Here is an 18,064-nt window from a genome sequence, read left to right as displayed (position 1 = left end):
AAAATGAAGAAAAATCTATTTTTGTTTTGTTTTTGAAAAGTCAATTTAAGCGGGTGAAAAGAATTGAAAAACTGGTGAGTTTTTAAAATGATTACTTCTGCAGTATATCTCAAAACTTAACACTTAAAAACGTGAAAACTGGTATTTGGAATGTCCTTTAAAAATACAGGAACATGCATTTTTTTGTTTTCGGAAGAGCAACTTAAAGGGGGTGAAAAGAAGTGAAAAGGAAGTCGAATTGTTTTTATGAGGATACTTATCTCAAAAACGTAACATATTACAAACGTGTATGTAGGTATTTGGAATCTCTTCTAAACATTTTTGTTAACGACTTGAGAGAGGACTGTTTCCCACATTTACAGTTCTATGTCGCATGTTGGAGAGTTAGTTCTGCCAGTACCCTGGTCATCTTAGCCCCAAAAGGCAATAACACAAACGTGATTTACAAGGAGGTTTTGGGGTAAATGAAACTAAATTTTGGTGAGTTTTATACTTAAGGGATTTTCAGAAAATGTCTTAGTGCAGTATTTTTTTTTGCTAGGGGCTTTACGTCGCACCGACACAGATAGGTCTTATGGCGACGATGGGATAGGAAAGGCCTAGGAGTTGGAAGGAATCGGCCGTGGCCTTAATTAAGGTACAGCCCCAGCATTTGCCTGGTGTGAAAATGGGAAAGCACGGAAAACCATCTTCAGGGCTGCCGATAGTGGGATTCGAACCTACTATCTCCCGGATGCAAGCTCACAGCCACGCGCCTCTACGCGCACGGCCAACTCGCCCGGTCTTAGTGCAGTACCGAGGAATGATTACTTTTATCAAATTACGGTATCCACGCGAGCGAATCCGCGGATAATAGCTAGACAAACATGTCCACATTTTTTCTTTTTATTTTATATAGTTATTCAGAACACAGTTAGGAAATTCTCGCATCCACTGCCAAATTAATGTCGATTTGACTGCCGATATTTTCGGCATACTGACATTTTTCACAAACACACAATCACTCTGAAAGTCTCTGTTATAATTGTTGCAAGCCCTCAAGGAATTCCACTTCTCTGCGAGAGGTTAGCAACAGAACACGTATAAATCTTAATGACAACGTTGGGTACTTTTATTGTTCTTCTAGTTTGTAGATGTTGACATATTATCTTATGGCTGACGGTCATCTGAAATTAGCGATGTAAATGTGTGCCGCAATGTTACCTAGCAACAGTGATGTGAAGCGCTTATGGATGGCCATGACTGAGAGACATATAGAAGGCTCTTTTATCAAAGAGGCCTCATCTCATCATACTGATAGTTTCATTAGTGGCAGTTTCATAGGGTCTGAGTCATCCCCCCCCCCCCAACACCACCATTCGATGCACTAAATCATTGATTCAAACTTGTCGACTTCAGATTCCGTACAAATGTCTCTCCAAAAACTATTCGTTAGATGCAAATAAATTAATATTTATCAATGTTAGTTTAATTTATTGAAATACATATTTATGATTTTAATTTTCTAAAGGGAAATTTGACACAATTTGTGTTATCTATTTTCAATAAATGCCACCCTAGTCTTTTTCTGTAGCTTGGGGAGTGCAAAATAGACTTTGAGAACCGTTGAATTTAGATAATTAATCTTGTTAATAAAATGCTAACTTAATTTTATGAATATAATTCTTTTTTGTTCCAAATACGTAAAATAGGCTCTAACATGAATTTAGATATTTTTAAGTACGTTTATCAATTTTGGGCATATACTTACAGAACTCGTGTATATACTAATTTATTTTCATATATTTCATGAGGAACAGAACAGTTTTTTTTTCCAAAATCCGACGCCCAGGTGGCAGACTCCCTATCAATTGTTTACCCAGCCTTTTCTTAAACGTTCTCAAAGAACATGTAAATGTATCTAACAAATTATTCCAGCCCCTTACTCCTCGTCATATAAATTAATATTTACCCTAACCTCTCCTCTTGAATTCTATATCTTCCTACTATGATTTTCCTTTTAAAAGCTCCGCGCTCAAGCTTAATCATCTATTAATGTCATTCGACGCCACCTCTCCACTGACAGCTAGGAGCATATCGTCTCCTTACTTCCAAGTCTTCCCAGCCCAAAGATTGGAACGTTTTCGTAACACTACCCCTTTGTCGGAAATTACCCAGATCAAATCATGCTGCTTTCCTTTGGATCTTTTCCAATTCTCATATCAAGTAGGCCTGGCTCAGGTGCCGTATACTGGAACAATACTCTAATTGGGGTCTTACCAGAGACTTATAAGCCCTCTCCTTTACATCCTTACTACAACCCTTGAATATCATCTTAACCATGTGAAGAAATGAAAATGAAAATCTACAGCCTGTTTCCAGTCATTCGACCGAGTCAGGAACGGCATGAATGAAGCCCCCATCTAGCGGCGAGGACAGGAATTGTGCCGACTGACGAAGCCTGTCGCACTCCTCTCGGGCAATGATTAATGACTGACAGATGAGATGAAATGATATGATATTGGAGAGGGTTGCTGGAATGAAAGATGACCGGGAAAACCGGAGTACCCGGAGAAAATCCTGTCTCGCCTCCTCTTTGCCCAGCACAAATCTCACATGGAGTGACCGGGCGGTGAGAGATCGACACGCTGCCGCCTGAGCCACGGAGGCTCTACCATGTGAAGAGATCTGTTAAATTTCTTAATAACCTAATTAATATGATTTAATAATTATTCAAATAGCTCAGACGGTGAGCGATGAAAGAGGCACAGTAGAAACAGCAGCCGTGCATAATCCAGGGTAAGCTACGGAAGAAGAAGGTGAAGGAGATGTATGGGATTCTGAGACAAGGACTTTGTGTTTATGTTTTCCTGTCATTGGTAGTGTTAATTTTTGGGAAGTTTGTAGAGATATCACGGGAGAGAGAGAGAGAGAGAGAGGGAGAGAGAGAGAGAGCTGCCTATGTTGTAGCTAGGAGCTATGAGTTGGTTTTCCGTAGTTCCCCATTTTCACATCAGGATCTACCTTACTTTACCTTATTTTACCTACCCTACTGTCGATTCCTTCCCAGTCCCAGCCTTATCCTATCCCATCCCATCGTCCCCACTAGACCTGTCTGTCGGTCTGACGTGAAACAAATAGCAAAGAGCGAAGGCTAAGCTATGAATAGCTCTCATAGTACCAGGCTTCAAACCGAGCGAGCTAGCTGTGATGTTCGGGATGTGAGGTTGTTATCTTTCATTCGCGAAGTCGGTAGTCCAGAAGATGGTTTTTCATGGTTACAATAATGCTCGTTGTCTGAAGGATCAGCATATTGCTCTTCGGTTCAGAGGGCACCGGGTTCAATTCCCGGTCAGGTCAAAGATTTTAACCTTAAATTGTTAATTCCCTTGGCTCCAGGACTGGGTGTTTGCACTGTCCCCAGCATCCCTGCAACTTACACACCGCAAACAATACCCAGTTTCCTATACACGGCAGATGCCGCCCACCCTCATCGGAGGGTTTGCCTTTAAGGGCTGCACCAGGCTAGAAATAACAACGTGAAGTTATCATTAATAAAGTTGGGGAGGGGGGGTGGGCTTACGGCGGCTTACTTCCAAGTCCAGCCCTTTCCTACCAAGATTTTCACCAAAATCCTATCGGTGTTGGGCGACGTAAAGAAAACACTTGCAAAATAAAAATCAATTAGGCTTTAAATATGTCATAAAAACAGCCGGGGGCAGAAATGGAGTAAAACGAGTAGAAAACTCATAGGCCAGAGTGATTTCCATGTGCATTTTATTTGGTTCTTACATAGAAGCGGTGAGTGTATTTCTTATTTCCTCAAAAGTAATACACTTGTTCTCCTTATTTTCCCCCCTCTATAGATCTACATCTTACAATTTGACTAGCTCTTGCCATTAACTCCAAGCAGGCGGCGACACAATTCTAACTTCCAGCTTCTTTCAAAGTCTTTATAATTAAGAACCTTGTAGACTTTTAATATGAAATTGCCTGCTAGTATGATTTAATGTATAAAGTTGGCTGTTGTAAGAAGCATATACGCCGTACTGGGTAGAGATAAGTTATAGTTGTGTAAATTTACCGTGGCTTCGCTTTTAATTATAGATGGTGAACTGAAAGTTGGTTTTTGTATTTCCAATATTGGGATATGCGAGCAGTAAATCAAGAACAAAGCAGAAGAAATATACCATGATTTCTGCAAAGAGCTGAACACTAATAATAAAAGAGACGTGAACTGGAAAATATGACAACTATTTATTAGCCTACGTTAGAAAAGGGTGAATACTAACTGCGTCAGAAATTCTATTGTGTTGAATTTACCCCTTACCCTGGGTAAAGTTAACAGCAAATTATTTTATTGATGAGAAACGATATCATAATTCCCATGCACAAATAATTCAGGGTGTAACAAAATCCCTGAGCAAAATTTCAATAAAGGATTCCTAATATAGAGAGTAATTATGTTTTTAATATGTGTTATGAATGGTGATGTAGGTAGTGAATAAGTCTTAACGACCGCTAGAACACACTGTTGACGGATAATGTGAAGCATTCAAAATGTCTACCTTCTGTCCATCAGATACGTCTACTTATGACTGGGATTGTGGGAATTGTTCATGGGTGTTAAAGACATACCAGTGCAATATCAATTTATCTGCGACATCGCAACACAGACAATATGTAATAAATATTTCGAATTTCATCCCAGCAGTGAAGCCACGTTGCAGTGCATTTACCTATAATAGAAACGGATAACTCAGCAATTACACATTTACGGATCGATATTGCTATAACGTTTCTCTCTTCTCTACACAAGGGGGTCATTCCTGAAGTTTTATTGAGGAGTTTCGTATTACCCTCTGCAATATTGTTTCACTTAAAGTCATCTGTCCCAATTTTGCTTGACCACAAGATCCGAAAATCAGTACATCTGAAATTCATTTCTTAACACATCGATTTTAACAAAGGAAAACATCTCCGTCAGTGAAAAGAATGCTAATAAATTTTAACTAGGAAGCACTCTCCTCATTTACTAAAGTAAATGTGGTACTAAAGAATTTGGAATCCTTTAACATTTGTACAAGGATATGTTCAATTTCATGAAAGAGTATGCAGAAAGACTTGAGAACTTAGAAGTGCAATATGGTGTAAAGACCCCCTAGCACGCAAGAACGACCCTATGCGGCTGTGAAGTAGAATTCCGTAACACGAACTTAAGTATGGCAGAGATAGCTGAGATCTCCTTATCTTCATAAGCCTGGAGAACTTGGTAAGGTTCACTCTCAAAGCGTATTTTGTGGTCGTTTACCGTAGGTTGATAGTGATAGTGATAGTGATTATGTAGGCTCTTCGATTAGAGTTTTCTTCATGGACCTCTTTGTGTACCTCCCATTGTCGTTGCCGAAAAGTTACTGCGATAACGGTTCGGGTTGGATGATGTCTGCGAACTCGCAATAGCTCTTCCTTCCAACACAACTCCAACACGTGTCTCGTTGCAGTAACGTATTGTGTTTAATGTCCTACCAGGAATAGATCGCATCGCACACGCCTTAGGGCATTCCTCATCCACGCGAACTGTTTCCCATTTTATGAGGGATCTAGCACTATGATTCAAATTATCTTTTACGTAATATTTCACGAAGCTATCATTGCCTTTGTATTGGATTTGAAGCTCTTCGAAGAAATCGTCACCTGGTTGAAGTCTGTCTCCTTTTCCTCTACTAGATCTCTAACAAGGTGTAATATTTACTAGGTACAACCAGATATACCAGATGTTGTAATGTTGAATCCTAGCTTCCCATTCCACACGAACAATTCGTAGACCCACGCTTTCTTAGCATCGTAGAACATGGCGTTGAGTGTATCGTCAGGCAGAACCGTTGACTCTTTGAGTGCGTTTGTCCAGGTTGAGTTGGGAAATTTGTGAAGAGGAGCACCCTGTAGGGAGTAAACAAGACTGGACCAGATACATACATTGATATTTTCAATTTTTGTTCCAATTTCAGTAGTTTCGACTGGATAACCTGTCGTTAATATGTGACAGGGTAGTCATAATTTTTTATAATCCAAACATATTTCGTCGTTCCAAGATATTTGATACGCCCTGATTTATTTGCTAATAATAAAGTAACTGAGCCATGAAGTAAACTTTATTTCCCTTTGCTTAATTTTACCCTCTTGATTATTCTACTGAGTATTTAATAATAATAATAATAATAATAATAATAATAATGATAATGATAATAATAATAATAATGTAGTGAGCGAATTGACTCCACGGACTGGATCATGAAGCTGAAAGCTACTATTCGAGAAATCGTGGATTGAAATCCTGCCATCAGTAGCCTTGAAGATAGCTTTCCATGGTTTCCAATTTTCACATCAATTAATGTAACGGCTACTCCTCACGTGAGGAAACTTGGTAGAGCGTAGCATTCGTGCATGATAATGCTAGAACGCATGATGCCTACATTTTCGGAGATTCCTGCAAGAGCACTATGTGCAACGAATGGTGTGGTCGTCCAGAAGTCCCGATTTGAATCCGATCAACAAGTCTGGGATCAACTGGAACAACGCACACAAGCAAGAAATCCATCACCGGAAACACCACAAGACGATGCTCTTTTGAAGCAATGACCGCCTGAGGGTAGGTGCGGTAGAATAGTACCCACGGTATCCTCTGCCTGTCGTAAGAGACGACTAAAAGGGGCACCATGGGCTCTTAACTTGTGAGCGTCGGTTGTTAACCAGCGGACCGTTAGCTGAGACCTGGCATTGCTTCCACTTACTTGTGCCAGGCTCTCCTCACTTACGTCTATCCTATCCGATCTCCCCTGGTTAACACTTGATCTTTTCCGACCTCGACGGTATTAGGCTTGCGATTCATAGGGAGTCTTTCATTTTCACACCCTTGTCTTCCTTCGGCCGATACCTTCAGTTTTCGAAATGTCGGATTCCTTCCATTCTTTCTGTATGATTAGTGTTAACAGAGGATGGTTGCCCAATTGTACTTCCTCTTAAAAGAATAATCACCTTCACCACTTTGAAACAATGGGAAAGTCTGCCTCAGCTGAAAGTGCGGCACCTTGGCCGAATCATGGCAAGGGGTTTTCGCTGTTATCCATCCCAGGGATGGCAGTAGTCCTTATTAGGATGGTTAATTACCTCATAACCATTTTGATGTATGACCAGCGGCCACCTGCATATGGCACGTTCTTAAATGACGTCGTGTACTGAAGTCTAAAGAACACTTCATTTCAATACTTAACTGTTGCAAAGAAGAGGTCTGTTTTCAGTGGATGTCTGTTTACATTTCAATACGTATGCGTATCATGGAGGTATGAACTTAAAAATAGTGGACAAATTTCTTCCTTGAGTAGTGTGATTTCACATAGCAGTTTTCGCAGGTACAATGAGGATTTGTATTTTACCGGGCGAGTTGGTCGTGCGGTTAGCGGCGTGTAGCTATGAGCGTGTATCCGGGAGATAGTGGGTTCGAACCCCACTGTCGGCAGACCTGAAGATGGTTTTCCGTGGTCTCCCATTTTCATACCAGGCAAATTCTGGGACTGTTCCTTAATTAAGGCCATGGCCACTTCCTTCCCACTCTTAGGCCTTTCCTATTCCATCGTCGCCGTAAGACCTATCTGTGTCGGTGCAACGTAAAGCAGCATGTATTTGTATTTTTACTATAAAATACTGTTTAAGATTCAATATTATCGGAATATTTTAAGTTCAATAATGCCAATGGTTACGGGATAGCAGTAATAATAACAAAAATACCGAGCTCGATAGCTGCAGTCGCTTAAGTGCGGCCAGTATCCAGTATTCGGGAGATAGTGGGTTCGAACTCCACTGTCGGCAGCCCTGAAGATGGTTTTCCGTGGTTTCCCATTTTCATACCAGGCAAATGCTGGGGCTGTAACTTAACTAAGGCCACGGAAGCTTCCTTCCCATTCCTAGGCCTTTCCCATCACATCGTTGCCGTAAGATATATCTGTGTCCGTGCGACGTAAAACAAATAGTAAATATAATAATAATAATAATAATAATAATAATAATAATAATAATAATAATAATAATAATAATAATGACAATAATGATAATGTTATTTGCTTTACGTCCCACTAACTACTTTTATGTTTTTCGGAGACCCTGAGGTGCCGGAATGTAGTTCCACAGGAGTTCTTTTACGTTCCAGTAAAATCTACCGATATGAGACCGACGTATTTGAGCACCTTCAAATACCACTGGACTAAGCCAGGATTGAGCCTGCCAAGTTGGGGTTAGAGGGCCAGCGCCTCAACCGTCTGAGCCACTCAGCCCGACGGGATATCAGTATTTAAAGAGAGTAGTCAGTGGCGCCACCATCCCTTGACGTCTTGGAAGTGGCGAGACCTGTACCAGGTGTGATCTGACATGTCGAGGCGAGTTTTAACATCGTCTGCCAATAAATTTGACCCTTTTAGGTCTTGGATTGATTCTTATCGACTAGGCTCATCAAACATACCACGGTTAGTTGTTGGGTCCGCCCTGTCAATATTTATTATAAAATTCATAATTATTACACGTACATGTTTCGAGAGATGGCCCACTCTCTTCAACAGCGAACTTGACGTCTCAAAACAAAATTCCTCATATTCTAAGATCTAATAATACTAACTTAGGCCTACGTTGTAATAATTTCGTGTGGCTATTACTAGCCGAGTGCAGCCCTTGTAAGGCAGACCCTCCGATGAGGGTGGGAGGCATCTGCCATGTGTAGGCAACTGCGTGTTATTGTGGTGGAGGATAGTGTTATGTGTGGTGTGTGAGTTGCAGGGATGTTGGGGACAGCACAAACACCCAGCCCCCGGGCCACTGAAATTAACCAATGAAGGTTAAAATCCCCGACCCGGCCGGGAATCGAACCCGGGACCCTCTGAACCGAAGGCCTGTACGCTGACCATTCAGCCAACGAGTCGGACAGGCCTACGTTAGAAACATAATAAAATTAAAATCGTAAGATATTATTATAACACAGCATACTAAAACGTTTCCTTACTAATGTTTATTAAATACCATTAATAGTTGTCGTATTTGTGTTATTGTGGAGAAAACATTTTGAAATGTTCTTATAAAATATCGTTGATCTCTTGCATTAACTCAAAATAAAACCATATCTTGGTCCTGCTTGCTGTTAAAAATTCATCTATGACGTTCTTATCAACCAACCACTGGATTTCTTAAGACCTATTTGCAATAATTTGACCATTGAACGTAACTTAGTTATATAGACCCCTCTGTGCTGATTGTGGTACGACGTGAATTATTGTCTTTCGAACGCGGCGCCATATGAATGAAACATTCCATTGTCAAAGACGACCAGATATTTAACATTCCTCGATTCTATATAGGGAATACTTCATGGAAAATATTACCGCACACATTGAACAGCGCAGTGGCCGACCTTGGATGCTTAATGATCGTGAATAGCAGCGTCTCTGCGGTAATAGACAAGCCATACTGGCTCAAATCATATTCACATTCAATGCATGAGGTATCAGAGGCATACGCAGCAGGTCAGTGAAGCGTCGTTTAACGTCAGTGGGATATGGAGGCAGTGTCCTGACACCGGGCACACCGTCTCACCTTGGCGCGTTGGACTGGCGACATGTAGTTTGATCCAACGCGTCACTGTTTCGGTTGTTTCGAGCTGATGGTAGAGTTCGGATACGACGCGTTGAAGTCATGGACCCTAGTTTGTTGACAAGGCACCATACACGCCGGTGATAGCTCCATGATGGTATGGGAGTGTTCACGTGCAATAGGCTGGATCCGCTGATCCACCTGAACATGTCTTCGACCAGTGACTGCTACGTTGAACTGCTTGGCAACCACTTGCAGCCCTTCATGCACTTCACGTACCCCTACAACAACGAGATATTCCAGCAGGACAATGCGCCCCCAACTTGTCCAGAATGTGTTTGAGGAGCGTTTGGGAGAGTGTCAACGACTGCTCTAGTCATCTCGTTCGCCTGATATGAACACTGTCGAGCATTTATGAGACATGGTAGTGAGGTTCATTCACACCCAAGACACTGCACCTAAAAATAGCAAGAGTTATTGAACCGGTACTGGTCAGAACCTCTCCACAGGTGTTCTTCCACTTGTAGAATCGATGCCTTACTAGTTGCTGCTCTTTGTTGAGCTAGAGGAGGGCCTAAACGATATTAGACCCCTATCCAATGACTTTTTTGGCAAGTCATTGTAAATAGCGGAGTAAACGTACCACCTCTATATGGCATAGGACCACATTCGACGGAGCTGTGAGACAGTACTACACTGCAGCACAATCGGAACTTGTAATCCAATGAAACATTTGAGAAGGTTTGCAACATTTTCCTCTTCTTCTTCTTCTTCTTCTTCTTCTTCTTTTCGTTTCAGCCATCTATGGGCTGCGATTACGCAACTTCCATTGCTTTCTCAAGTTATTTCTCCTTCCTCCTTCGCCAGTATTCCTTCATCCGTTGGCTTGCTCGTGCTCGTTCTTCCGTCGAGAATACTCTATTCGTCCTCGTTTTATCAGCTAGGTCCTTCACCTCCGCAACTCTCTGCCTGAACATTTTTTGGTTTGTTATATCTTCTGCCGTGATCCCACATTTTTCTAAATCTCGGTGGACTTCTTTTACCCATGGGACTTGTGTCTTCCTGTTCTCCTGGAAGGTGAGGATGCTGTTGGCGAGTCTCTCTGATCCCGTCCTTTTAATATGTCCGTAGAACGTCAATCTCCTCCTTTTCATTGTGGTGGTGATGTTTTCAAATTGTTGGTATAGTTCTCGGTTTGGTCTCATGCGAAACGTAAACTTGTCTGATGATTTTATGGGTCCAAGAATCTTTCTAAGGAACCTCCTTTCTTTCTTTTCCAAATCTGAGAGTCCCTTCGTGGCTATTGTCTCAGCTGCGTATAAACATTCAGATTTGACTATCGTGCTGTAGTGCTTGAATTTGGCCTGGTAGGAGAGTGACTCAGATTTGTAGATGTTCTGACACAATCTAGACACAGTTTCCATCTTTCTTGCACGTTCTTGAATTGCTGCTTTCCCATTCTTCTTCTTCTTCTTCTTATGAACAACCTGTAAAACACATCTTATTTACCGGGCGAGTTGGCCGTGCGGTTAGGTGCGCGCAGCTGTGAGCTTGCATCCGGGAGATAGTGTATTCGAACCCCACTGTCGGCAGCCCTGAAGATGGTCTTCCATGGTTTCCCATTTTCATACCAGGCAAATGCCGGGGCTGTACCTTAATTATGTCCACGGCCGCATCCTTCCCACTTCTAGCCCTTTCTTATCCCATCGTCACCGTTAGACCTATCTGTCTCGGTGCGACGTTAGCTAGCTTGAAAAAAAGTTCTCCTTTCGAAGATAGTGGAAATGAAATGGCGTATGGCTTTTAGTGTGGGGAGTGTCCGAAGACATGTTCGGCTCGCCAGGTGCAAGTCTTTAGATTTGACTCCCTTTGGCGACCTGCGCGTCGTGATGATGAAATGACGATGAAGACAACACATACACCCAGCCCCCATGCCAGGGAAATTAACTAATGATTGTTAAAATTCCCGACCCTGCCGGGAATCGAACCTGGGGCCCCTGTGACCAAAGGCCACCACGTTATCCATTTAGTCATAGAGTTGGACTTTAAAGTAGAAAATCACATTCACTTAATTTGTAATCCATGTGGAGCCGGAGGACCCCACAGTATCAAGCAGGAAGCTAACTTTCCATTTCCCTTTACCTGAGGTGATGCTTTCACTTGTAAGAAAACTCTTCCCTTCAGCTGAAAACGCCTCGTTAATCGTAACGTGAACTCTCCAATTAAAAATTTATACGGTTAGTTTGATGAATATTAGTTTATTTAAATCAGCACCAGATACATTATTCAATCATCTCCCACTTCACTGAAACGTGAGTACGGACAAATGTTGTAAAACTTTACATTTCAAAGGGCCAAAACATGAGCGAGTACTACATCAAAGAATCCCTCTTTAACGGGCTAGAAATTTGATGCGCATTTAATACAGGGCACTCCATATTCCAGTAGCCTAAATAGAGTTACATTCCTCTATTTAAAAATACAGTACACCGATATAAAATTACATTATTTAAAACCATTACACTACATTCGTTCCTCAACTCGCTAAAATTGAAGAAGAAAAAAGTGGGAAAAATGCATTTATAACTTACTAGGTAGATAGAATCCCACTTTCAGCCATATTGCAAATGGTTTTCCAATATTCTGTTTCTTTACCTGAGGTTCGACAGACTACTTGTGAGCTAAACCCTTTCTTTCAGCTTAAAACCACTGATTCATCATAACGTAAAATACCCAATAATTAAATATTTATGCAATTAGTTTGATTATTTTAGTTCATTCAAAGCAGGTCCGTGAAACGACTCGAGATCTCATAAATTTATTTTTGACTAAATCATGTTTAGTTCTCTTCAGAATAAGAAGAATAAGAAGTGCAATGAAACTTCACGAAAACACGGGACGCTGCGAAAGGAAACATCTCATTACGCTACAACATGTTGATTGAAACTGGCTTGTGATGTGTCAGTCGACACTAGAACCGTCCGTACAACGGACAAGAGGCTACACTTCTAATTTCGAAATGTGGGACATATGGTCAAGCTCGGAACTAAGCGGCTACCGCATAGTCACCTGATAAAAGCTGCTTACAGTCTCGAACAACATTCAAAATGCATATTTCACGAACTGTTCAATAGTGTCATGAACACAGTGTTGAGTGGTACCATTTTTTTTTTTTTGCACCAACACAGATATGTCTTATGGCGACGAGACAGGAAAGGGCTAGGAGTGGGAAGGAAGCGGCCGTGGCCTTAGTTACGGTACAGCCCCTGCATTTGCCTGGTGTGAAAGTTCGAAAACCAGGCTCGATAGCTGTAGTCGCTTAAGTGCGGGCAGGAGCCAGTATTCGGGAGATAGTGGGTTCGAACTCCACTGTCGGCAGCCCTGAAGATGGTTTTCCGCGGTTTCCCATTTTAATTAAGGCCACAGCTGCTTCCTTCGCAGTCCTAGCCCTTTCCTCTCCCATCGTCGCCATAAGACCTGTCTGTGTCGGTGCGACGTAAAGCCAATAGCAAAAAAAAAAAAAAAAAAGTGGAAAACTACGGAAAACTACCTTAAGACAGTGGCGACTGGAGCTATCAAGCTCGGTCGAGTGGTATCACAAACTGCATAACTTCCTTTGGTTTTAACATAGTAGGCCTATTACGCGTTATACGAGTGAAATTTCTATTTAAACGAGAATGAGACACATGTTATCATTAGAGATGGGGTCCGGCTCCATGGCTAAATGGTTAGCGTGCTGGCCTTTGGTCTAGAGGGTCCCGGGTGCGATTCCCGGCCGCGTCGGAGATTTTAACCTTAAATGTCTAATTCCTTTGGCTCGGGGATTGGGTGCTTGTGCTGTCCCCCAACATCCCTGTAACTCACACCCACACATAACACTATACTCCTCACAATAACACGCCCACCCTCATCAGCGGGTCTGCCGTACAAGGGCTGCACTCCGCTAGAAATAGCCATACAAAATTAAAATTAAATGATTAACTAGAGATGGTAATTATAGGCACCAATAAGTTAGAGTGCAGACGTAGTTAACCAAGGCGCAAGTGTCATTTACCTGCACGACGGTTCTGCAGTGAGAGATAATTCACCTGATAGCCGCCCCAATTAGGGAATCGAAAGATCGGCCTCCTAATCAATTCATATGAACAATATTTATTTTATATGATGTTTGGATTTAGTAGGGCTTGAGTCATAACTTAATTACTATTGCCACCATCAGGCAGACTGTCTCTTTCAGATTCCTACGAACCATCTAACCAAGGTGTCAGACAATGGAGACTTGCCACGCTACCAAAGTGTATAATTTAACTCTTCGAGTTGTGTAGCTATTAATTTGCATTCGGGAGATAGTGGGTGTGAGCACCTCTGTTGGCAACCCTGTAGACGGTTTTCCGTGTTTCTGCATTTTCATACCAGGCAAATACTGGTACTATTCCTTAAGACTATGGTCTCTGTCTTCCAAATCCTAACCCTGTCCTATCTATCGCCGCCATAAGACCTGTTTTGCCGGTGCGGAAAATACTCGGTCTTTACTAGAAAAAGAGTGAAATTAACAAAGAACGAATCATGGGTTATACTCATAACATGGAGATGTCATCACGTGGTGATGTAGCTTTACTAAACTGGCAATCTAGTCGAGGATGGTTGCCTAGCAGTACTTCCTCACCACCATTTCCACCACCACCACTACATAACAACATGATCACTGTTCCCATAATAACGATAATAATAATAATAATAATAATAATAATAATAATAATAATAATAATAATAATAATAATAATAATAATAATAATAATAGCAGGTCTTTCAAGTTGACGACGTATAGGCGACCTGCGCGGCTGAAGATGGAGCACTCCTGTATATAAGATGAATTCTTGGAAGACTGCACGCACACCCAGCTCATGAGCCATTGGAATTAACAAATCAAGGTTAAAATCCTCGACTAGACCGGGAATCAAACCCGAGACCCCCTGGACCAAAGGACAGTACACTAACCTATTAGCCATACAGCCGGACATAGTAACGATGCCAGCTTGCTGAGTGCTATTTAGTTATTTCTCTGACTGATGTGCAAGTCCCACGTCCCATTTTAAGAAAATAGCTCTGTAGACAAGGAAATTGGAGTGATCGAAGCCACTGGTTTGACGGACTGGCTGACTGGTGAAAACGAAAATTCGCAGCCTGTTTCCAGTCATTCAACCGGGTCAGGAATGGGATGAATGAAGCCCCCATCTAGCGGCGAGGACAGGAATTGTGTCGGCTGCCTAAGCCTGTCGCGCTCCTCTGGAACAATGATTAATGACTGACAGATGAAATGAAATGATATTGGAGAGTGTTGCTGGAATGAAAGATGACAGGTAAAACCGGAGTACCCGGAGAAATACCTATCCCGCCTCCGCTTTGTCCAGCACAAGTCTCACGTGGAGAGACCGGGATTTGAACCGCGGAACCCAGCGGTGAGAGGCCGGCTCGCTGCCGCCTAAGACACGGAGGCTACGGCTGACTAGGTAAGTCGATTTATTGACCCAAGCTGGTTGGAAGTTGATCGGATTTACTGTACATCTTGCCTTGTTACTAGTTTTCAAGTGGCCAAGTGGAATCTCGGATATAGTGATTCTTTCAACTAAATCCTCGCTTTCATAACAGGAACACCCTGATCATTCCTGCACACATCACCAAATGGTACTCTCACTCCTTCAGCAGAAGTGCAGCATGTGGTTGGAACTCAACACCAGAGGAGTTACGAAATCTGATTTAAAGCTCACCATTCAAGAACCAGTTCAAGAATGATTTACTTTCAGTTTAGTAAATTACGGTTTTCACTCCTGTTACTTTTCAAATTATTAAGCAAGCTTGTATTTTTACATGAAGCTTGATATCGAGATCATACACAGTCACGAGTTCTCCTCTTCAACGTGGAATACGAGCCACAGGACTGTGTATTTTAAATGTAATCATTCCTCATGCCTTGGCTGGGATTTGATAGCAGCCGTCTTGGTGAGAAGCCAGTGCAATGCTACTTATCATACTCCCTTAAATGATGATGATAATAATTATTATTATCATTATGCGTTTAGTCCGTCTCTGTGGTGTAGCGGTTAGTGTGATTAGCTGCCACCCCCGGAGGCCCGGGTTCGATTCCCGGCTCTGCCACGAAATTTGAAAAGTGGTACGAAAGCTGAGATGGGGTCCACTCAGCCTCGGGAGGTCAACAGAGTAGAGGTGTGTTCGATTCCCACCTCAGCCATCCTGGAAATGGTTTTACGTGGTTTCCCACTTCTCTTCCAGGCAAATGCCGGGATGGTACCTAACTTGAGGCCACGGCCGCTTCCTTCCCACTTCCTTGTTTATCCCTTCCAATCTTCTCATCCCCCAACAAGGCCCCTGTTCAGCATAGCAGGTGAGGCCGCCTGGGCGAGGTACTGGTCATCCTCCCTAGTTGTATCCCCCGACCCGGAGTCTGAAGCTCCAGAAGACTGCCCTTGAGGCGGTAGGGGTGGGATCCATCGCTGAGTCCGAGGGAAAACCCGACCCTGGAGGGTAAACAGATTACGATACGATACGATCATTATGCGTTTAGCCCTGTAAGGAGCTCGTAGAACCGTTATTTAGCACCAGTCTTTTTGTTCTTCTTATCTTCGCAAACCTTTCACTATGGGGTTGTCTTCTCTCGCATCCAAGCATTTTTGAGTTTCAAATTCCTGGCTGTTGGGTTCTTAGATGTGAATTGATTTTCTTTCTGAATGTGGTCCGTGTAGTTGCCAGTGGTTCAATATTAATTTTTGCAAGGTTGATTTGAGTGTCTACCAACCAGCGTAATTTGGTTTGTCGGGTTCCGTTAATGAAGATCTTTTTTTGGTCAGTCGGGAGTCGTCCATTCGTGCTGTGTGTCCGTAAAATTCCATACGCCTCTTTTGCACAACTGATTAGAATCGCTGTCACTGAATACAGTTCTTCTCAGCTTTCACGCATCCAGACACAATCTTGAATCTTGGGTCCAAATATCTTCCTTCTTCTTCTTCTTCATCTTCTTCTTCTTATTATTATTATTGATTTTACGTCCCACTAACTTCTTTTACGGTTTTCGAAAACGCCGAGGTACCGGAGTTTTGTCCCGCGGAAGTAATTTTGCATGCCAGTAAATCTGGTTAAGGCGCCGGCATTCTGAGCCCAAGTTGGCAGATTCGAGCCTGGCTCAAGCCGGTGTTATTTGAAGGTGCTCAAATACGTCAGCCTCCTGTCGGTTTTACTGCGGGACAAAATTCCGGCCCCTCGGCGTCTCCGAAAACCTTCAAAGAAGGTAGTTATTGGGACGTAAAACCGATAGTAGTAGTAGTAATTCAGATAAATGTACGATTACTCATTCACAAAACAATAAACACAGTCAACACGCGTTTCGAAAGGTAGGCCTATCTTGCCTTTCTTCATCAGGAGAAAACAGCAGACGGAAACACGACGCATCAATGGTTACTGAGAGAAGGCAACAAGGAACTTAAAATGGTGCCCTAAAATGTAATAGAGATGACATTTTAGCCCCATGCTAGGGACAACGCCTAGCAGCAGTAAAGGAAAATTTTCTGATGGTTCTGATAATATTTTTTGCCCTGACTTTGTATCACAAATGGAAATATTCAGTATCCATAAAACTCTCAATTGTATTTAAATTGTATAATGTCCTTGGTTTCTGATAGTACCTTCACACCCTCCTTTACACCTCACTGAGCAAATAGCTGTGCAGTTTGGGTCACGTAGCTATCAGCTTGCATTTGGAAAACAGTGGGTTCGAACTCTGCTGTCGGCAACCCTGAAGATAGTGTTCCGTGGTTTCCTATTTATAAATCAGGCAAATGTATCTTAATAAAGGCCACGGTAACTTCCTTCCCACTCCTAGCCCTTCCCTATCCCGTCATCCCCATAAGACCTATCTGTGTCGGTGCGACGTGAAGGTGTAAAAATTATGAAATTATTTACACCTCGTAAAGTACAAGGTAACCGCCTATGTAGTGCAGTCGTTAGTGTGATTAGCTGCTACCCTCCTCCCGGTGGATCGGATTCGATTTCCGGCTCTACCACGAAATTTGAAAAGTGGTATGAGGGCTGGTACGAGGGGGTCCATTCAGCCTCGGAAGGTCAACTGAGTAGAGGTGGGTTCGATCCCCCCCCCCACCTGAATAATCCTTAAAGTGGTTTTCCGCGTTTCCCACTTCTCGTCCAGGCAAATGCTGGGATGGTACCTGACTTAACGCCACGGCCGCTTCCTTCCCTCTTCCTTGTCTATCCCTTCCAAACTTCCCATACCCCCACAAGGACCCTGTTCAGGATAGCAGATGAGGCCACCTGGGCGAAGTACTGGTCCTTCTCCCTAGTTTTATCCCCCGACCCAAAATCTCACGCTTCAGGACACTGCCCTATAGGCGGTAGAGGTGGGATCCCTCACTGAGTCCAAGGGAAA

The sequence above is a fragment of the Anabrus simplex genome, chromosome 1, assembly GCF_040414725.1.
Source record: "Anabrus simplex isolate iqAnaSimp1 chromosome 1, ASM4041472v1, whole genome shotgun sequence".
NCBI lineage: Eukaryota > Metazoa > Arthropoda > Insecta > Orthoptera > Tettigoniidae > Anabrus > Anabrus simplex.
This window is presented reverse-complemented; position numbering follows the sequence as displayed.